Source organism: Montipora capricornis, chromosome 6 (assembly GCF_036669925.1).
Source record: "Montipora capricornis isolate CH-2021 chromosome 6, ASM3666992v2, whole genome shotgun sequence".
Taxonomy (NCBI): domain Eukaryota; kingdom Metazoa; phylum Cnidaria; class Anthozoa; order Scleractinia; family Acroporidae; genus Montipora; species Montipora capricornis.
The window spans coordinates 33473792-33496291 of record NC_090888.1 but is presented as its reverse complement, the minus strand read 5'-3'; the positions used below and the strand labels follow the sequence as shown (position 1 = coordinate 33496291).

The 22500-nt window shown below is 38.4% G+C and overlaps 2 pseudogenes; both read left to right on the top strand.

The window, feature by feature from the left end:
* Positions 1 to 22500, top strand: part of LOC138053795 (uncharacterized) — a 463628-nt pseudogene that overhangs the window by 429432 nt on the left and 11696 nt on the right.
* On the top strand, positions 11216 to 11841 carry LOC138050992 (uncharacterized; annotated as a pseudogene).

Below are 22500 nucleotides of genomic sequence, written 5' to 3'. Positions count from 1 at the left end.
CAATTTTTTATCAAAAGAAGCCTGGACAACCTCGGAAATTCTCAGGAAAGATAAATATATATACATGGTGCATACGTACGGCCTGTTTTATAAATATCTTCTGAAAATGAAGGGAACCGAATGAAGGCTACGGATGAAAAACTTCATACCGCATTATACATCTCACTTAATCACGGTATAGTTGGAAGCAATGAAAGCGCTTAATATTAGGACAACCGATAAGTTTTATTAGTACTTACAGGATTACACCAGCCATGTTTGGAACTCAGCCCAAAACCCCAAAACCTCTTAGGATCCGAAGACCTCTTTGTTGATCTACGAAAATTTAGCTTATCAAACGAGTCAATAAGGGAAAACACTCGAAAGGTCAACGACGCAGCATCACAGTTTCTTAAGAAACTTAAGCCTTAATTTCTTTCTTAATCAGTGGTTTACTTATTCTAAAAAAGTGATTTTGAACTTGCTTCAAGACCAGAAAGACCCAAAATATGCCCAAGACTCGCAAAATTAAATTCGATTCAGAAATAACCTCGCTGAGTTTAAAAATTTTGCTATAAAGCTTGTAAGTGAGAAAAAGCCTTTGAAGCAAGTCCACATGACGCCTAGGGGTATATGATGTGATAAAATTACTCCCATCCATCTTCTTCAATGACCCTCAAATGTAAGTGGTGGGCTGAATTCAGTAAATAACTTTGTAGTCACGCGTATACCACTTGTGCAACGTTATTTTAAATCATGCGTTACAACATCAACCTACTTATAACTGATGAAGGCTTAAGAATTAACCGAAACATTAGCCAAAACGTCCTAAAGAACCACCCACACATATATATTACAAGTCAGTTACAAACATTAACATTTTCAACAAGGTATAATAATAATATAGTTCTACTTTATAGTGGTTCCTTGATCTTTGTTTTAAAAACCTTTGACATCAGAGACCCAGGGGCAGTTAGTCAAATCCGGACGAAGGAATCACTAGCATTATCAGGACTGGCAAAGGTCGTCCCGTCCTGGCTGGCTTCCCAGGGGGTTACCGAGAATGAAATCATTTGTAATATTTGCAGCTTCTACAAGCCTCTGAAATATCTTTCCAAGTTTCAATTGAAATGCAAAAATACAGACGGAGTGATACTGGGCCGCAAAAAGATATATCGGAGTCAAATAAAGAGGACACACGATTATAGTGTCAATGTTCTGACACTTCCTATTTATGGCAATGAATTGCGAAATGAAAATGATACAATCTTCTCGAAACGCTATCTGAAGAACACCAATATTGCTTCGCTTAAACTGTAAGTTCCACATTCACTTCGACATGAGGATCAGTTTATTGACCTTTGAAACCGTCTCCCATTTTGTCCTTACTGTGCATGATTGCCTCGTTTTTGAACTGAGGTTAATTATAGTTGCGCGCCTTTTGAATTTTGTTATTTCGTGCTTTTGTCGTTCTCTTGAAGTCCTTTGATCTCTGCAAAAGATAAAATGGTTTCACAGGAAGGTTTCCCAAGTACTAGCAATGCTCAAGTACAGCAAGAAGTGACCCCAAGTCCCATAGAAGCCGTTTTGAAAGAGCTGGCTGAACTGAGGTTCGTTAACATGCAATGTGCAAATCAAACAGCGCTCGTCGGTTGATCCAAGTTGTTCCGTAAGTACTGAATTGTAGTTTGCTGCAATCTTAATGTTTTCAATGTCGGTCAAATTAAGGGAACTCCAAAGAGTCCTTCGTACAAAACTTGTTACTGCATGCGTTGTAATCAATATACAAGTTTTACCAAGAATGTTTATTGTTACATTATGATTACAGTACTGTACTGAGAAAAATCTTACTGAGTAAGAGTTGCAGCGATTGTAAAATTAATGTATTTTCATAAGAATTGTGAACGAAGATATCAGCTTAGTGCTTTTGCGGCAAAGTTTATATGTTGAGGTTTAGAGTTACGTGTGTTCCTTTTTAAAGTTAAGCCAGTTTGTAGCATTTATGCGAACAAGTACTTGTATGACTCTTTTTATCCTCCTACTCGTTTCGTGCAACAGAGGCTCACTTCATCAGGGATTTTTTTTATTCCCTGGCAAGGAAATAGCTCCATACTGAATATTACGTTCATGCAAAAGGATGTGTGATAAAAATGATGACAGAGGACAAAAAAAAATATGTGATGGAAATGATGACAGAGGACAAAATGGCACTTTTATCAATGATGTCCAAATTTCATTTTTAACATTATGATTTTGTTGTGGTTAGGTTATGCAAATTATATTGCTCACTGAGTTTCAAAGAGAGTTGTAACTTAACAATAATTGGCTTTCATTGACAAAAGTCAGGCTGCCCATCTCTGAGTGGGCTGTGCCAAAGCTTTTTATCCATCTTTGAGTGGACAAAATGGCACTTTCGTCAATGATGTCCAAATTTCATTTTCCACATATGATTTCATTGTTCAAGTTTTATTTTGAAAAGCATGATTTTACATTGCTGAGATTACGCAATTTTAGTTTTTATTTGCTACTGCTACTGAATTTTAAAGAGAGTTGTGACTTTACAATTGGCTTTCATTGACAGAGTTAGAGTAGTGCGAGAGCTGTTAATCCCTCTGAGAGTTAAAATAGCAATTTGGTCAATTGTGTTAAAATATCATTTTGAAAATATGATTTCATGACCTCGGTTTAAGATAATGATTCTCTACTTCTAGCAAGCATAAAACATGCATGCATAGTACTTCATATGTAAATGGTACTTCCAATGATTACACCCTCTAGCTAAGAGATGTCACCTAGGTGGAAGTTACCTTACCTGCATGTTGATTTTAATTTTAATCATTTGATTTGCTTTGTCTTAAACCCTTGAGATATGACCATGAAGAGAACAAGAAGATTGAGGAAATTATTGTCAAAGAAATCAGAGGAAATTAATTTTTGGAAAGGAAAAATGGGTCAAAGCAGAGATAAAAGGTACAGTTCATATTAACACATTGCATTTTTGTGCAGTACCTCTCCAGGGTATTGTGAATCCTATGTCAGTCAGGTATAACAAAACAGAAGGCAATAGTCTGTCAAACTGCCCTTCCTTAGAATACAAAAGAGTATATGAATTGTGAGTAAAACCACCTCTTCACCAATCTTTTGGCAATGTCTTATATTCCCCTTCCCCACTGTTACAGCTCTTAGAAGTAATGGTACATTGTATCATGGTTCTATACCTTTTTTTGAGATATAATTGGTTTAAAATTCCGGGGTGATGGGAAAAAGAAATAATATTCCATATTGGTTTTACGCCCAATATAGAAGAGATTCAAGAGATTAAAGATAGTTAACCAGCTCAACAAAAAACTCTATATAGCATGAATTGTTGAAATCTTACCGTAATTAACACATGGTTGATCCACTTTAAAGGGGCAGTTCACCAATACTGGAGAAGCCTCCGTGATGATAAGGTGAGAAAAAGCAAAGGAAAATTGGAAAACCACCAGATTGCAACAAGACGTCGCCTCGGGGTTCAAAGGGTGTTTACCACGTACATGTAGAATTGGTGTTGGCAAATCAGTTGATGTAATTTCTGTTGATAGCAACAAGGGCAATATAGTGTGTCTGTGATTGAAATAATGATCATGAGAAGACAAATGGCTTGCACAGATATGTCCAGGGTTGACCCTAATTAAATGCACACCGATTTCATTAAACCTCATGAAGCATCCCCTTGGTCTTCGCCCCAACTTCAACACCACTCTGACTCAAGTCTAAGACTACAGACAATTAACATCATAAAGTGTCCCCTATACTCTTATCTTCAAATAAAGATACACAACAGTAGTTACCCTAACCTTAAAATGACGCGAATCCTAACTTTTATCTTAAAAAGATAGAAAATGCTTATACTTAACGGGAAATTTCGTGTTGGAAGTCAAAATTCGACGTGCATTTCATTAGGGTCAATTCTGGACATAAGTTGATTTGCATGGCAAAGGGGATCTTGAAATGCTTTGGTCTTGCATTGGTGACAAAGAGTAAAATAATGGAAATGCACTATCCATTTATACAAAATGTATATAGGTATCTTATAATCAATTGTCCATCGCATGGTAGTGCAACCAATCCCTTCTATGGTATTTTAAGACAGGTTGTTCATGCTACTCTGTTTTTTTCATCTCATGTTTTTGTATACAGTACGAAAATGATTTTGTTCGAGTGTTTCATCTGATAGTTATCTTTTGTTGGGTTTTTAGAAATTGAGTTATTGACTAGAAATTGTGGAAAAAACAGCACTCTCCACACAGGACAAGGACAGAGCAAGAGATTTGCTAAAACTAAACAATGCTGTTGAGTTTATGTCATCAGAGGAGAGTGATGAAGATGGAGGACAAACAAGTGGACCCTCTGCAAGTGATGTGAAACTGCTACAGTGGGAAAGGAGCAAATTATGCAGTATTAAAGCAGTCTTAGATGCCACTTACAAGGCTCGTATGAGCAAGAGGCAGCAAAGAACAGCAGCAAAAGTCACAAGAGTGGCTGGTCAAAATATGTCAAGCAGACCTCTGCCACAAAACTGCCCTTCCTGGCTGGGCGATTGACCCAGAGTTAAAAGTCTCCTTAGTTATTATTTATTTTCTTTTTTTCATTTCATTCTACTTTTAACTCTTCAACACACTGAAAGCTGTTTGCTGTTTTTCAACTCAAATATCTGCTGGCATATTGAAGCAGAGTAAGGGCAAGGTATGCAAAAGTATTTGTAATGGTTGCTATGCTGCAGCACAGTAACTTTAGCTTGGTTCCTGGTAGCCATAGATGCAAGAAGAAGAAGAAGAAGTTTTTTCCAGTTTTATGGTTCACTGTACAGTTGTCAACTCAGCAGCACCTTTTCTGTGTTTTAGACCATTTCTTATTATTGTAATATTTGGTTTCAATGGATTGACGTCAAGTCTGGGAAGACGAGAACATTTGCAGGAAGGCATCATTTTACTAGAATTACCACAATTAATTCTGTTTTTCCTCACTTATTCAAGTTTCAAATCCTAAAGGGGTTAAAACAACAATAGTGCTAATTACCATGAGGAAAGCAAGGTCAGAATGATTCTGATACCGTGACTTGTATTCAAATAATGTCATTGCGTAAATATCCTCTAAAGTTAAGGGAGCCGAGTCTTTGTTTTATTCATATGTCCAGATGAATATTAATATATGCATTGGTTGGTCAATCATCTTAGTAAAATGAAGACCATTCAGGTGGAAATATATTTCCCATAACTGAGCATCGTGTTAACCAACCAACAGAGGTTGTAAGGCTGCTAAGTTATATCAGTTACAATCACATCAGTTTAAGGCATTATTTTTTGTCCATTCTGCACTGTGCTCTCTCAAATGCGTCAGTAATCACTTTAAGTATCCTTTGGACAATCGAAACAATTGGATAAAAGAATCGTCTTGGTATTTTTAATGTAAACGATAAGCAAAGTCTAAAACAAAAAGCAAAGAAATGATAGGACAGACAAGGGACTCAAGCCCGGATGAAAGTTTGTTGACAAGACTTTCATCGATAAAACTTAAGTAGGGAGTGTGTATTGTAAACAAAATTCGAAAAATCTCGAGCATTATTAGGAATGAGTGATTTCTTCATTCTCGAAATTGGACAAGCCGTTTAACTGCGAAAAATAGAACATTTAACTATTGTATGAAATTGCTATTTATTATATTTTGATAATACCGATTTATATGTACAGAAAATGAAAGATAATAGAGTAAATGATACTGATCATATCAATTTTTAATTCAGGTAAGATACTATTGAATCAGAATTTTTAAAGATTTCGGAAGTAAAGTCAAGTCATTATGACTAGAATTTTTACAATTTTATCAAAGTAGCCGTTTAATTATATGCTGTTGTCATCATTCATAAAACGCCTTCTTGATAACCTTATAATAAAGCATAACCTTGAATGAACTGAGTGTGCATATCCAGTGGGTCTAATGATGTTTGCCAAGTTTTACCTTCCTTGTTTTTACGTAATGTGAGGTTTAGCTACACGTTATTGTAGAGTTCAATACCATACGATCATGACAAGGAAGCCCCTTTCAAAGTTAGTGGCTTATAACTCGCTTTCTAGGCCTCTTTTCACTAAATGCTTCTCCAGGAAGAGCCAACCCTCTGATTTAAAATAAAAGTTAAGTTTCCGAACTGCAGAAATTCAGCGGATAATCGTGTGTCCCTCGTATTTATGAGTTACGGAAACATGACAGTTGTTAGTAATTCCGTGGTCACGGAAACCTCACGGATACACGAGTTTAAGGAATGCATTTCCGCGAAGCCGCAGTCGTGGAAAAGTAACGTACACATGTGTTTCCCGCTTCGGTTATCTGAATTTCCGTTAGCGGAAATTCAAGATTCCGTAGGGAATCCGTTACGTAAACGCTTGTTTTCACCCTGTGTTTATGCAAAACAGGTTGTTATTGAGTAATCATTGCATCAAGACTTGTTTTCTAGCAAAACAGTGAATGTTTCATTTAGTTTCATTGGTTAAGCCTTTTCGTTCATTCAGGTTCTCATGTTGACTAAAAAAAATTATTGCCGTTTCTCTAGACAAACTGAAATGTTTCAATTCGTGCTTGAAAAAAAAAAACGTTTACCATCCACGGGAGCTTGAAATTTGTAGTAATGATTAATGATTACTGATGACATGAAGTTGTCAAAGCGTCATATGACGTTTCAATCATTAATTTTCCTTTTGAAATGGTTTCCCAAATCTTTCTTTGCTGGAAATTATCAGAAGAATGCTCTTAATTGCACACTCAGTGTCACTGTTGATAACAACTCCTCCTTTATCCAATCTGTGCAATTCTCATTGCCTCTTTCCTTTGTCTGAACGTGGTGCGTCTGTGTTCAATTGCTGTTCCAATACTGGCTGGGCAACCCTGGCCTCACTCTGCAATTCTAAAGGATATAAGTGTTAAACTGGTTGCTCGATAACTCCCCTACCGGTCCTCAGCTGAACAGATCTGTCAGGTCAGCTGTCAGCTGTCAGGTCAGCTGTCAGGTCCTGGGTAAATGACATGGATTCTTGTTGTCAGATCATACAATTACGGCATTTCCAACTTCAACTTGTGGACAAGGTTGTGGTGCTCTCGCAAGGAAGTTAAGTATTTGCGTTGCCACCTGTTCCATAACTGATCCTTGCAAGACTCTTTGGCTCCTCTCCGCAAATCCTTGTCCTTGACCTGCCAGGCTCACTCTTTAGGGAGCTGGGGTAGTGCTGGAACAAAAAGAAGGCAGGTGTCAGGATAGAAAACTCTAAGTTGGTTTCAATGTCCATATTTTGCTAGGTTCATCCCGGAAAAGGGTGGATCTCCCGATAACATTGTACATTGTGCGACCACAAGCGACCAATTAGCGACAAAAGTAGTTGAGATACTCTTAGGAAAAGACGCTTTTCAATACTTAAACATTTGTTCTATTTTATTTGCATCTAGTGTTAATTCTCTGATACCCCGGCCCCCCAATTCAATGTTGTGTAGGCGCTGTGGTCTGTGCAGTCGAAGAAATAGAAAAATCAACATTGTTTTGGGGGAAACGGGGGGAAATGAATCCAAGACGCTGAAAATCGAATTTTACTGCCAAGTGTCTCAACACTTTTGGCGCTCATTGAAGTTAAGTATTCGCGTTGCCACCTGTTCCATGACTGATCCTTGCAGGACTCTTTGGCTCTACTGCGCAAATCCTTGTCCTTGATCTGCCAGGCTCACTCTTCAGGGAGCTGGGGGTAGCGCTGGAACAAAAAGAAGGCAGGTGTCAGGATAGAAACTCTAAAATGTCTTCAACATAGGTGAGAGGGCAGCGATTTGCTTGGGTTTCAACGTCCATACTTTGCTAGGTTCATCCCAGGAAAGGGTGGATCTCCCGATAACATTGTACATTGTGGTCTTCACAATGCCAATCATCTGTTCAAATTGACCACCACACCATGGCGTGCGACTAAGTAGAATTTCCATTTAATGTCATGGGATTCCAGGAAACCATTTAACTCTTCGTCTTGTCTTACTTGCATCAGGCATTTGGCTGCTTTCCCAAACGTGCTTCGATTGTCTCAGGAAATTACGCTCGGCATTTCAGGCATGACAAGAACGTAGCGGTTTCTAGGTTTATGACTAGTTCCAGATGTACAGCCCTTGCAAACTTCAAGAGAAAAGGACCAGATACGCTTTACCTTCTCTTTTGCTTCTCAACTTGTATAAGATTGGGCCTGCAATGTCAGTACGCTTTTTAAGTGGCAGTCCCTGGGGTGGTGCTCTCACTGGCAAGGCACAGAACCACTTAGAGCCCTAACATGTAGATCTTATGGACTGAACCTACTTCCTTAGACTCGGCATACAGTAGTTTTCGCAAATGGATGTCATGGTTAGGGACACGCCTCCGTGGAGGGTTTCAGCGTGAATTTGCTGCACAAGCTTCCTCCTGAAAGTTGCATGTGCTGGAAGGTACACTGGGCCATGGCATTCAAGTAACCCATCTTCATTCGGAACCAGGTTTAACATCTGTCTGGTCTGTTCAATTTCTGCATATCTTGGGTCTGCACTCTCTTGGTCCACCATTTCTTCACCTCTTTTGCGTCCTGACTTCTTAGAGAACCTCTGCGCTCCCTATAGGTGGTGAACCCTGGCACCCAGGTATGCGCACGCAGGTCATTTCACTCAAGGTGTTTGTCTAATTCGATCCAGTCTTGGGTGCTGTTGTTGTACTAGGTTAAGCACTTCCCTAATGGCTTTTGCTTCCACTGGGGATTTCGCTGTCACATGATTGTCTGCCACTTCTCTGGACCGGTTAACCAAGCTGGGCCATTCCAACAACGTTCTGCATTGGTGACCTGGCCTCCTCAACTTGCTAAATCTGCAGAATTGTCAAAGGTAGGAACTATGTCCAAGGAATCTCTGGATGTTCTCTTATTGTGCATACTTTGTTTGGAAAAAATTGGCGATACTGGCCGTTTCCCAGTATCCAATGCAGCGCCACAGAGCTGTCAAGGCAGCCAAAGGCTGTGGGCTCAGGCAAATCTTAGAGTGTGTTCCTCACGGTGATAACTCGATTGCTGGCCATATGAGCACTAACCGGCTACAATCTGGGAATCGTAAAGTCTTTCTTCGCCAATCAACAACAACAAACCGTTTATTGTCCCCCAGAGATTTAAATAAACTAAATTACAAAAGCAATGAAATAACTAAAAAAATGATATTGGGCGCTTAATCAAATAAATTAAATTAGATGTTAGCAGCGGAGGTATGATATGGACAGTATGCATAAACATAACACTAACATGCGCACAAATGTAACATCGTATAATGTGTAAAATATCGTTGAAAAGTTAAATCCAGCTAAAAAAAATATAATGTAATATTTTAAGTTTAACCTATTTATGAAGAGTACCATCAATATAATGTAAGATAATGTTCCTTTAAATTTTTAAAAATGAGGCAGTTTTAATCTGTTCATAAATTGAATTCCAGATCATAGGCGCTTGAAATCTTATATTAAATTTACCATAGTTCGTTCTAACTCTGGGAAGGTAATATGATTGTTTTACTGAAGATCGTGTATTATATTGATGAAGCTCATTTCCTTCAGAAAAGAAGGTAGAAAAAAAAAAAAAGAGGAGGACTTGAGTGCTCATCGGATCTTGAGAATGTCAACAAAGAGAGGTTGGATAGGTGTTGTTGCCCCAGGCAATTATTCCAAAGGGTATATCAGAGCATAATATAGCCTAATTAAGATAGTGATGTCTACATAATAACGGATTTTAGATAATATTCCAAGACTTCTCTTCAACTTTTTTCAAATATACTCGACCTGTGGTGTTATAAAGTCTATAAAGACACCAAGGTATTGAATATATATTTCCTTCTTAAGACACAAATTATTTATCATCAGACTGAAATCACTGGTTATCTTTTTCTGAGGGGGGTGAAATATGATGAACCTTGATTTTTCTGTATTTAGTGACAGCTATACATTTACAATATTTAATCTGAAAAGCGGGAATTGTCTTAACATTTTTGACCAGGATTGTTTGGAAAAACACCTAGCACTGCTGTTGCTATTGTCCTGGTATTTGAATCTCTTAATGCTCTGATAAGGTACCAGGTTATCCAGCTTGCAGAAAGTGGATTGAAGGCGTGCAACCTCAAAGGTGATCGCGTCACTTTGGAAAGAGGATGTCCAGGTGTCCTTGAGTATGGCAGAACCATTAAAAAGCCTGAAAAACGTTCAGTTAATATTTTGTCACCCAGAGGAAGTGGTTGAAAACAAGACAGTGTTTAAAAGCTTTCAAACGACCGAGTTTCAACATCGCATTCAAGCTGTTATCATGGATGAGGCACATTTTGTGATTGACTGGTAAGCTCAAATGTGTGACATCAAGTGTGACCTTCTTTTATATTTGGTGATACCAGTGTAGCTTCCATGATAGTATTAAAATTCCCATTATCAGATTTAGGAATATTTAGATATGATATTTTCACATGATCTTTTACCAATAATCACTAAGCTATGAAGAAGTTAAAATTCCCATAGGAAGAGATAGAGAATTACGTTTGGAGAGCTTTCATGCCTACAAAAAAAATTGTCAAGGTGCACCAGTATTTATCCTCTTATCCCTGAACAACCACAAGGTCCGACTAAAAATGAAAACTCAAGGCAAATCGGTAGTAACCAACCCAAGTGTATTTCACCCAGTACGGATTTTGTTTTAATGATAATTAATTTTCAATGTTTCATCTCTTAATCAAAACAGACAAACAAAATTAGTTAAACCTGTCTTATATTGGTACATTCACAAGACTCCTCCTACTGCCTTTCGAAATATATTTTTATGGTTCAGTTATTGAAAGTAAGCACACTGTCCATGTATGTACTGAGGGTGTAAAATGCAGGTTGCAGGTCATTGTTTTACTGCGCGCCACTGATGGCACTTGGGCGACTGTAAGAACTACTCTACTGGACTTTCGTAAAGCTTTCGACTTAGTGGACCATAATATTTTGGTCAGCAAAGTTCGCACTCTTGGGGTTAAGCCAACTGCCATTAACGTGATTATTGATTTCTTGAGGGACAGAAAGCAAAGAGTTAATTAATGCTTAATGGAGTTTACTCTGTGTGGCTCAATGTTCCTGCGGGAGTTCCCCAGGGGACTCGTCTTGGCCCTTGGTTATTCTTGGTGCTGATAAACGACCTTAAGTTACCTGATGGGTCGTTTGCTATGTGGAAATTCGCCGATGACACCACTGTTTCGGAAATAGTACCACCATCCAAACAAAGTGCACTTCAGCAAGCTGTTGACTTTATCAGCACCTGGTCTCAGGATAACCGCGTGCAGCCGAATCCATCCAAATGTAAGGAGCTGCAGTCGTGCTTTAAGAGATCTCCTCCAACTCATTCTCCAGTTGAACTTGATGACTTTGTTTTCGAGCGAGTCAACTCCCCTAAAGTGCTTGGCGTTACCATAAGTGACGATTTCAAATAGAACGATCACATCTTTAATGTAACCTCAAAGGCTGCCAAAAGATTGTACCTCCTGAGACAACTTAATGTAGCTGGTATCTGTGCGAGTGATCTTGTCTTATTTTACTGTAGTACCATAAGATCGGTTTTAGAATGCGCACGTCAAGTATTTCACTTCAGCCTTCTGTCCTATTTACCCGAGGAGCTGGAACATATTCAGAAGCGCACCTTGTGCATTATTTTTCCTTATGCAAGCTACAACAGCACACTCAAAGAGGCAGGCATCCCCTCTCTTTAGGATAATGACATTGTTCTTGACATTAATCACAAGCTCGCAGGTCTGCTCCCACCTAAAGCTGCGCAGCAATAGGAAGTTCAACGTGCCAGTGTGCAAAATGGAGCTCCTTAAAAAATCTTTTATTGTTAGCCATAGCCTAAGAATGTACATAAATATGTTCATGTATGTAAATTTTTTTAACACAAGGTTATCCCAAGTGATATGATTTTATTAGATTTGTACATTTTTATTATCATAGATCTTTATAACTATTTTAATTATAAATTTTATTTCTTGTACATTATACACGTAACTCAGTCTTCGGACTGGAAGGTGTTCTTTTTAATAAACGATTTATCATCATCTTTATCAACCCAAACCTTTACAAAAATGCTATCCTTAGGCTTAAACATAACGTTTGGGTTGTTTCAGCAATGGTGAAGCAATGACCTGCAACCCTAACCTGCATGTATGTACATATCCCATATGTCTTCATTGATAATATTAAACACATGTTTTAGGAGCAGTTTTGCTTCTTTCATCCTTTATCATTCTAGGAAGGATTTTAGACCTTCTTATGGGAAGCTTGGTATTTTGGGAAGTATTTTTCCTAAAGTGCCATTGCTTGGAATGACAGCGGCTGTGACAAGGAGGGCCTGCAGAGACATCATTCTGTTAAATCTCTTGGCATGTTTAACCCAGCAGAAGTTATGGGAAAACGTGACCCAGAATAATCCTGGAACCTTCAGTTCAAAACCTAAGGCAGGAAAGAGAAAATTTTCCTTTCACAGTTATTTTTGGAAACTTGGAAACAATTTCTTATTTTTTTTTTAGTCATAGTATGGGGAATTATCAATATGCACCAAAAGGGGCTTTACATAAAGCAAAAAACAGGTTATTTACTCAGTTCCATGCAAAGTACCCTTTCAAAGAAAGAATAATTGATGGTCTCATGAAAAGCTCATCAAAGCTGAGACTCCTAGCGTGCAGAGGACCATAGTTAAGAAAATATGTTAACCCATTGCTGCGGGAAATCTTGTTTTATAGCCATGACGTCATTGACTCCATGTATGCCAATGTGACCAGGATCTCGCTAGTTTATAGCCTCCCACGTTCCTCTCTCACAATCATCTCCTGAAACAAACTACACATTCCTTTCCCATTGTTTGCAAAGATCAGTGGGATATTACATGTAGATCGGCAGAGAGCCAATTGGTAATTGTTTAGCAAAAAGTGAATCAAAAGCTCTGACAGAACACAGACCCCGTCATCAAATTTTTTCGCGAGTTTTTAAGTTTATTTCATGTTAAAGTATGCCTAGTGATTCCATTTCCTTGTTTCACGTATGGGTGAAACTCCCAAGAAAGTTGTTGGAAATAACTCCTTTCTCTGCAATCGTCCTCTAATTCTTACTGGCAGAGTACGAGTGTTTGGCAAGAGTTTAGTTGACGTCGCAGGTCTGATTGAAAGCATCGTAGAAAGAAATTTGAGGGTGTTTCCTTCTAGTGACACGTTCATCGGTACGAAGTGTTACAAGCAGTTACTTCGATTTAGAAAAATAAAGTAAACTACGAACAGTTCAAGACGAGATAAAAGATGACTCCAAGAAAGGGGAAGCACACTTACTGTCCGTGGGTTCCTCCAAAATAATTTTCTAATAGTCCTTAATCTCATCTACTGTTATTTTCACCATACCTGTAAATAAATATTGTATTGTAAGAAACCACCTATTGACTCACATTTTTCCCAGGTCCCTTTTGGTGTAATGTTTTAGAATGAAAACAAAAATGAAGATATCGTAGCAATCCTGCAACAGTTTCACTCACACCTTCCCTGTACAGCTGACAGTGGAAATGGGTCTCAACTATTTGCAGGAGATCAAATCACTGTTGAGAGAGCAGTCAACGTGATTTGAAATTAAATTTTATGTAATATTCTTTTGTGCACTTTGAAATGGTAATAACATTCAAGGAAGGTAATTCATGAGTGGAGGAAAATTTTCACATTGCTTCAGCGAGGGAGGAAATCATTGATGACACTTGTATAAGATATTTGTAGATCCTCAATCCCGAGCCAAAGGCCTCAGGGCCTTTGATAGCAATAACTAACGTGACCACAAGAGAAGGTAGGAAATTGCAAGTTGCAAATCTAAAATTAAAAAAATTCAATTTCCCCAGGTTCTTTCCGAGAAAAAGTCTGACAACTGACAGAGAACAGGAAAACTCAGGGACTAAGAGGGCCTAAGTATCATTAAATTCCACAGGTGTTCGACTATACCAATATATCAATGGTATGACAAAAGAATCTTGAAAAAATGCTTACAGTAATTATTATAGTCTGGTAAATTCAGTTTAATATTATGTTGTTGATTTTACCATTTCCTTGTGAACTACAATGCAACCGATGCAATTAAGATTGTTTTACACATCTTAATTTGTTTTGTTCCTATACAGCTTATATTCAAGACGTTTTTCTCTGAGAAATCTGAGAATGACAAGTGTAAACTCAATTCTGACTGGGCCCTGATCACTCGGAGAAATGTTAAGTCTGATCGGCACGCAGCTTATCGTGCAGATAGAGACTTCCTGCTGCCACAAAGTCAGTTCTTGGGTTTAAAAACAGAGGATGTCAACCATTGAAATTTCCCCTGCCAGCAGACATAGCCAAGCGAACCAGGATAAGAAGATTGCAGTACGTACACAAAGAACCTCAGCTAATCATTGATCAAATTCGTGTTCAATGATGATTCTGTGAAGAGGCTTCTTAATGACATGTTCTCAAAGCAGGAAACACAAGATGTACAATATCAACAGAAACACAATGTGGATAGCAGGTTTCCATGCCGTTTTCCTGGATGTCAAGTTTGATGGTGCAAGCAGGAGAGGACACGAGTTGAGGCATGACCCCCCTCCAGTTGTCTTAGAACAGCCAGATTCACAGTCAGCGCCACTGATGACGTGTACAATGACAAGTGTGCTTTTTTAGCAGATGGATTGTTCTTTGCACATTTGTTAGCTGCAACTAAAGAGGTTGACGGCATGAGAATAATGCGCCAATATAAATACATGATGCTGTACTGTAAAACTGACGGAGAAGCAAGTAACAAGTATGCACTGGAGTGTCTGCATCAATCCTTTCTTGTACAATCCCTCCCTTCTCGCAGAGACAGTGAGAGATTTGTTTGGAATCGTGGGGGCAACAACATTCCACATGACTTGGGGGTGGAACACTCTAACTGCTTCATCAAGGGTGGGGTTAGAAATCTTGGGCCAAATGTGACAGAAAAGGCAGTACAGCGTATTCGCCAGTCAGAGAGTGGGTAAAGAAACATGACCATTTAAGTGAACCAATGTCTAAACACCATTCCTAGGTCTGGAAGACACACCAGTAGTTCACTGGAAAATGACCTTGACGAGTTGTTGGAGCGACTTCAAGTAACATATGTTTTTATTGAGCAACCCGGCCAATCTTATCATTGCTTTCCTAACTTTTATAGGGACACATTCAAGACATTGAACATGTCATCCCTGTATCAATGGATAACCCACCACAAAAATGGTCTTCTCGTGGAAACAGGGCAAGATAATGGTTATACTCTAGGAGTATTTAACATTATCTAGCTTGCTGATGATGTGAGTTGGTTGTGACAAGGTAGCAAAGGTGTCACTGTCGCCCCTGAATACTGTGTTAATTTGGAATAATCGAGTGTGGCATTTAATCGAGTAAATACGGTAATACAGAATAATTTTGTTCAAAGTTTTTGGTATTTGCAATAACGAAAACCACCTATAATGTCTCCTACAGATAAAGTACAAGATTAAATCCATGGAGGATATTACACGGTAGCGAGAAGATATGAATTTTATGTTCGAGCGCGCTTCAAGAAGACTCCTTGAAGGGTAGGGACTGCTTAAAATGTCAGCTTTTCAGACTTTTTAAGATTCCTTAAAAGGCAAGCTATTTAAAGACTGCTAAAGAAGCCAATAATATTTCTCAAAAAGCCGGATATTTTAGATTTTTTTATGATTACTTAAAAGGCAAGTTGTTTAAAACTGCTTAAAAGGCCAATAAGATTTCTTAAAAGACTGGCTACCTCAGAGTCAGCTTGGCCGCCAGCTTTTGAAGACTCCCTAAAATGCCAGCTGTTTCAAGAATCCTCATAAGCCGGCTGTATCGGACCTCTTATATAGTCCGTTTTTGAGGACTTGTTAAAAAGCCTGCTTCAAAGACCCCAAGTACAGCTATGAGAAAAGAAGTTCCATTTTTACTTTGAATAATTCTTCTCCCATTCTGCTATTATCTTTCATGCCTTGGTCATGCATAGTCACACAATCGCAGTTGGTTGCTAGTTCGTTTTATTGACATAACAGTTAAATATAAAACGTAGTATACGTATAGGCATTTAAACTTTTAAAACCCCTTCAAGAAAATACAATTGTGACTTCAAATTGCAAGCTTCAATTTTAATCTACAAGAAACCTTTGTCTTAGAAATTTACTCTTGAAGACCCACAATTGCTGCACTGAAGATCCTTCTGACAAAAGCGGCAATTCATCAAAATTACAATGATTAATAAAATGAAAAGCAATAGAAAAAAAGAGTTTACATTGATTCAGAATGAGAGGTTAATAAAGTAGACGACATTTAAAATTTACAATTATAAAATGACCGGTTCCAGTTGATCCATCCTAACAATTATAGATCTTGGGATACTAGTCCTCCTCACATCTTGAGCTGGTTCTCCATCTTTTATATTCACGACAGGGATGTCCTGGATGTGATAACGGTTGTTGTGGCATTCCATGATAAAGCTGAAGAGCAATAAAAACTTAGCTAAATTTTTACGTCCTGAGCTTTCTGAGCAAGCTTTCCCTCCTCGTTGGATCTTATCTGTTTCTTTACGAAACTCACCCCGCTGTTGTACACTCAATATATGTTGGAGATTGTGCCATATAACCTTTTCACCTGTAACATTTGTACTTCCTCTTAAACGCCTTTGAAAGTTTGTTGTTTTATAAAGGTCAGTTTTACCTTTTGTGGGTTGCAAATTGTCTTGAAGTTCACCTAACGAAGATTAAACGGAATAGCAAGGGGAAATAACTTATGTTCTTTTTGGAAAACATCAGCAAAAATAAATAAATATGGCATTTATTTACGACATCCGAGACCAAATGAATTTTTTAAGCTTTGTCTAACTAACCTTAACGCCAAATGAATAGGGCTTACTCCCTGGACGTACTCCAAGCCATATTCCAAGTTGTAACCTTTCTTTACAAAAAATAGGCGCCACCTCCTGTTCCTCTTTTCAAGAAAGGGGAGCATGCCACTTGACTTGTGTTGGGGTGTACGGACCACTTAAAGGTACCGACCTCCCCGTTTTTTTGGCGCTGAAATGCAAACCTTGCCTGTATAGGAAATAGCAAAGTGACCGTCAAATGTTTGGAAAGGACAATGGATTATATTGATGATGATGATAAATTAATAATTATTAATAATAGGTTAAAAATTAAAAAAAAAAAAAGAATATCCTTGTATGATAATGGTTCCACGCACTAGTATTTTCCTTCTCTGTTTGGTCCTAACGTACACCAGGCTTTAAATACAAATCAACAGTCTTTGACATATCAAATTCTCACCAAGCAGCCTCCAAAAAAATATAAAAGAAGGAAATTTTGGCTACTTCTGAAGCCTTTTACATTGTGTGGGAATGCTAGACACTTGAAGCAGTTAGGAATTTCTGAGAACAGATTGGCGGTTCAACCAGAGAGACTACTCACGTTTAAAATTAAGGCAGACAACTTGCAACATTCACAGGACAAAGATGTTTCACTGTGTTTATATAATGAATAAGTGTCATCTAAGTATTTAATTAAATAGGTGGGTACGTATGCATGTGATTCATGATACGGTAAAAACCTGCGTATAAGAACCTAGTGATTTAAGAACCTACAGGCTGAAATTTTGCACTTTAATACCCAAATATATATAAACCTATTCAGCCTGACAGAGAAAAATAGGTTCTTATATAAAAAAAACACTTCAGATTTGATGTTCAAATTCTGGAGTTCAATTGTAAAAATTTTTGTAGTGTACTGCTTTTCAGTCTTACCAATAAAATTTTATTCAATAAATATGGTCAGACCCTTGATACAGGACTTCTTTCAACAACAAGGCTTGACATTTTTGTAAAATTAATGCTTTACAATTATAGCATATTAGTACTATTGCAGTTCTCCAAATGCTATCACTATAATAACTTTTGCAAATAAGAACCTACTAAGAACCTAATCAGCCTGAACTCCAAAATTCTAGGTTCTTTTACGTGGGTTTTTACTGTAGTCAATTTAGGTACTTGCTGTGGACTACATAACTTCCAACAAGACTCACTGCTTCATAGCCCCTCCAGAGAATATTATTCTTCTCTTCTTTGAGAAGAGGCAAGTGTCTTGTTAGATTTGTTTCAATGTGTTGCTCTATATTCCCTTTAGGGACTATTTCTCCGCACCCCTTGATAGGGCAGTATTGGACGACCCCAGGGCACACTGTAGGATATGCGATGGTGCCTTAAAACCTTATGAAATCCTTCTTTAAACTAGCCACTGCCATCTTGGATTAACTTAGCAGCCTGGCGATCTAAGCGTGACATCAAAGAGCTCAACTTGAAGTTTGGGGGGAAGATTGCTCCAACAGGAGCTGTAGAGATAGCAAAAAAAAAGGAATTTCTTTTCACCGTTTACCAATTTCGAAAAAGAAAATTGCTAAAAAATGGTTATTGATGCTTGGCTGGGACGAAAACTTCTTGCCACCAAAGCGATCCCAAATTTTTGTGTGTTCGGATCACTTTACGGACGATTGCTTTGAAGTCGATCACCGATACAGTCTTCTGGGGGGAACAACACACAAAAGAAAGAAAAAAATAGATGCTGTATCCACAATTTTCAAGAAACCTAGCTCTTCAGCGAAAGTCAAACGGGATTCCAGCAAAAGGAGGCAAAAGAATAAAGAAAGAAGAAAGGTACGTCATTTGAATGTACTCTCAAGTACTTCATAATCTTACGTTGTAAATATAGGTCATACATTGGTAGTCGCAGTCTCAATGTCAATTCCACTAGTCATCGGCAACAAGGGGATAAAATATGGGACAAAAAATCGGAAGCTCACTCAGAGACTGTCGCAGCTTACGATAAGATCAAGAAAATAGCTCTCATTTCCCCCACAGATTTGTTTTAGACAGCGATATAATATTCTCCTTAAAAAGGCCCCAAAAGGAAACACAGAGTAAACAGTGTTAACCAGTAATACTATTTATCGAGACAACATACTTTTAAATCAGTCGCCCAACTTGGCCACACACAATAAATGTTTGGGTTTTTTTGTAATTGCTTTACTTTTTCTTAATAAACTGTAAATAAATCGTTTCATTTAGGCTGTTGACAAAATTATGGAGAATGTCAGGATGGAAGAAGGGACGGGCAAGGAAGAAGCTCAAGAAGACATGCTTGTCACAGATATTGTGAAACAATTCGTTGATGTTGCTACAGAAAACAGACCCGATTGTAGACACACCGGTAAAAACGTTTGTTCACATGGGGACGCAGACTGAACCGAGCTGTCTGATGACGATTCTGATGAAGAATGGAATGATGACTTTGATGATGCAAGCTCTGTCGCCCACTTTGATTCCTCAGACAAAGAGTGGAACCCCAGTGACGAAGACGATTCCGATGATGAAAATGCAAATGTATCATTGCCAAAGCAGTAACTGGCTCGCAGAAAACGAGAACTCAGATAATGAGAGCGAATCAATTGTTTTTGACAGTTGTTTAAAGCAGTTGTTTCAAATTTGCAGGAAATGTGGCACAATAGTGAATAATACTTATCTCAGCCAGAACGGAAGCTTGATTTGTGTAACCACCGAGTGCAAAGCAGGCCACATTGAACCTTGGTTTTCGCAACCTTTCACGAAAGGGATGGCAGCAGGAAACCTTATTTGCAGTGGCGGGATCCTCTTTACAGGGAATCACTTTACTCGAGTCAATGCTGTTATGAGTGCTTGCAACATCAGATTTTTTAAAAAGTCAACATTTTATTACATTCAAACGAAGTACCTTTGGCCTGTGGTAAACAACCATTTCCTTAAGCAGGAGAAGGAAGTTCTTCAGTCATTGAGAGGACAACATTTAGTGCTTGCTGGTGACAGCCGATGTGACAGCCCTGGTCACAATGCAAAGTACGGAACCTACACTTTGATAGAAGTGACAACAGAAAAGATCATTGATTTCTCCCTGGTGCAAGTGTCAGAGGCTGCAAACTCCAACTGTATGGAAAAGGAGGGGCTAAAGAGGTGCCTTCAGTTCTTAGAAGAAGATGGTCAAGTAATCATGTTGCTGGCAACGGACAGGTACATGTATTGAACATATTCTCGAGGCCTGTTCTCAATTATTTTGCATCGGTTTACAATGTATTTAAATGATCAACGGCGTAGATCTACCGCTGAAGAAGATACTTGACCTAAAATCCGTATCGTTGCTAGATGAAACCACCTACAAGTCGTTCGGTTTTAATGTCTTGTGCGTATTTTTACACGAGTGACCCATCTTTTCTCGTTATGTGCAAGCAATGGGTCACGATAGCACACAACATGGCCCTCAGTTGTTCAGTTAAAAATAGATTCTTATTTTGATTTCACCTTACATTATTTAATCTTGCGCTTTCTGCTTGCTTGGGATTGCACGGTTTCTTAAATATAAACGTCTCTTGTCACCTCAGCGAAACAACTCTCATTAATCGCTAGTTCGATGACCGCTCCGCATTCATATGGTCTTGTTATTAAATGCAATAGAACAGTAAAATCAGCAATGCCTCGATAAAACAAACCTAAACTAACGTGTTTTTGTTCCATTGTAGGCATCCGCAAGTTGCAGCAATGATGAAGAGAGAAAAAGCGCACATCAAGCACAGATTCGATCCATGGTACTTGGCGAAGTCTGTGCGCAAGGATCTTAATGCTGCATCTAAAAAGCGAGAGTGCTCTGACATATTGTCATGGATCGCATCTGTAGTTAATCACCTTTGGTGGTGTGCGGCAACTTCTCTCAGGGATCAACTCCTTTGCCAAGAGAAGTGGAAGTCAATCGTTTACCACGTGGCCGGAATTCATGAATTGCCTGATTTCCAATTATTTTTTGTGTGTGGCCATGACGAACTTACCCCTGAGCAAAGAAAAAACAAAATATGGCTTCCCATAGGATCTCCCACACACAACGCTTTAAAGAAAGTGGCAGGGAAACCGGAACTATTAAAGGATGTCTGTCTTCTTGCCGATTTTGTACAAACCGGATGTCTAGAAGTTTTCCATGGCTCTATGGCGAAGAAATACGTGAACAAGTCGCAGCATTATTGTTACAACGACATGGTCATCAGAACGCAGCTTGCAGTCATTGATGACAACTGCAACGTAGGAAAAGAGAAAGCGACTACAATATCTGGAGAAGAGCGCTACAGGTGTGTGTATCCAAAGCTGCAAAAGAAGTGGGTCGCTAAGCCCATATACAAAGAGATCAGTCTCCAGTTTGTCCACGCTCTCCTAAGTGAAGTGATTTTGCTCAAGACGGGGGTGATTGAAGTTTCCCCCACTGAAAGACCAAACCTTCCACAAAACATAGCACCAACTCCATGTGGGAACAAAGAAAATATAATAGCAAGACACGTGTCAAGATTTCAATAAAATGTCCAAGTTTCCAATTACTGCTGCATCTATCTCTTCATCAAGTTATAACAAGTAACAGAATTGTAGCGCAGAGACAGTATTTACCGGTACATCATCATAATATAGAATTGTTTGGTTAGTGGAAAACAGCAAGGATACCAAAAGTACATGCAGTGTTGATATATTCACATTCTTTTTTGTAAAACACTTTTGGATGAGATGTCAAGGAAACCCATGATGGTCTACTTGCTTTAAAGACTGTCAATCAAAGTCGTCCCCATTTTGGGATCCTTGTTGTAAGAAATATCATAACCCCCCATGTGTCTTCTGAAAGGAAAAAAGGTGAAAAGGAAGACATTTACCTTCAAATGATCCTTCAGTGAGTGAGATTGCCTCTGCATTTAATTTGCAACACATTTCTATAGTTCCACTATTGAAAGGAGGAAATATTTTGATCGTGTAGTCATGCACTAAATTAAAGAAATGCTAAGTCAAGCTCAATAACTGAAGGATCCTTGAAGTCTGTGTAGTCGCCATCAGGTTCTGGAAATTCTTTTCGGATGGACGATATTACACAAGATGGGATAACTTTTCTTTGTTTCCTTTCAAGTCTCTGATAGATCCACCACACATATTGTCTGTATGCTGCATAGCGATAGTTTCACACCATAATATAGAATAGTTTGTGTTGCTGATAATCATCACTAAAGCCCTGGCCAAGGGAGTCGCAAGTAGATGCAAGTTCACAACTTGCGTCTACTTGCGACTCCGTTTGGCCAGGGCTTAATGATTAATGTTGTAGTAAGTATAATTGCATTGCCTGGCTAGTATTTTAACATCAAAACCCAACAACAATAAAAGCTGTGAGGTTCAACTACAACGTAACCTGTAAGGAAAACATGTAATGTTTACAACTGCAATCTTTGGAATATGTACATGTACCACAGCTGTATTTTCCCAGACAAAAATTACTTTTTACTGTTGATTTACAGTCACAAATCAGGATTTTTATTGAGAACTTGTAAAAAAAAAACAGGTCAAGA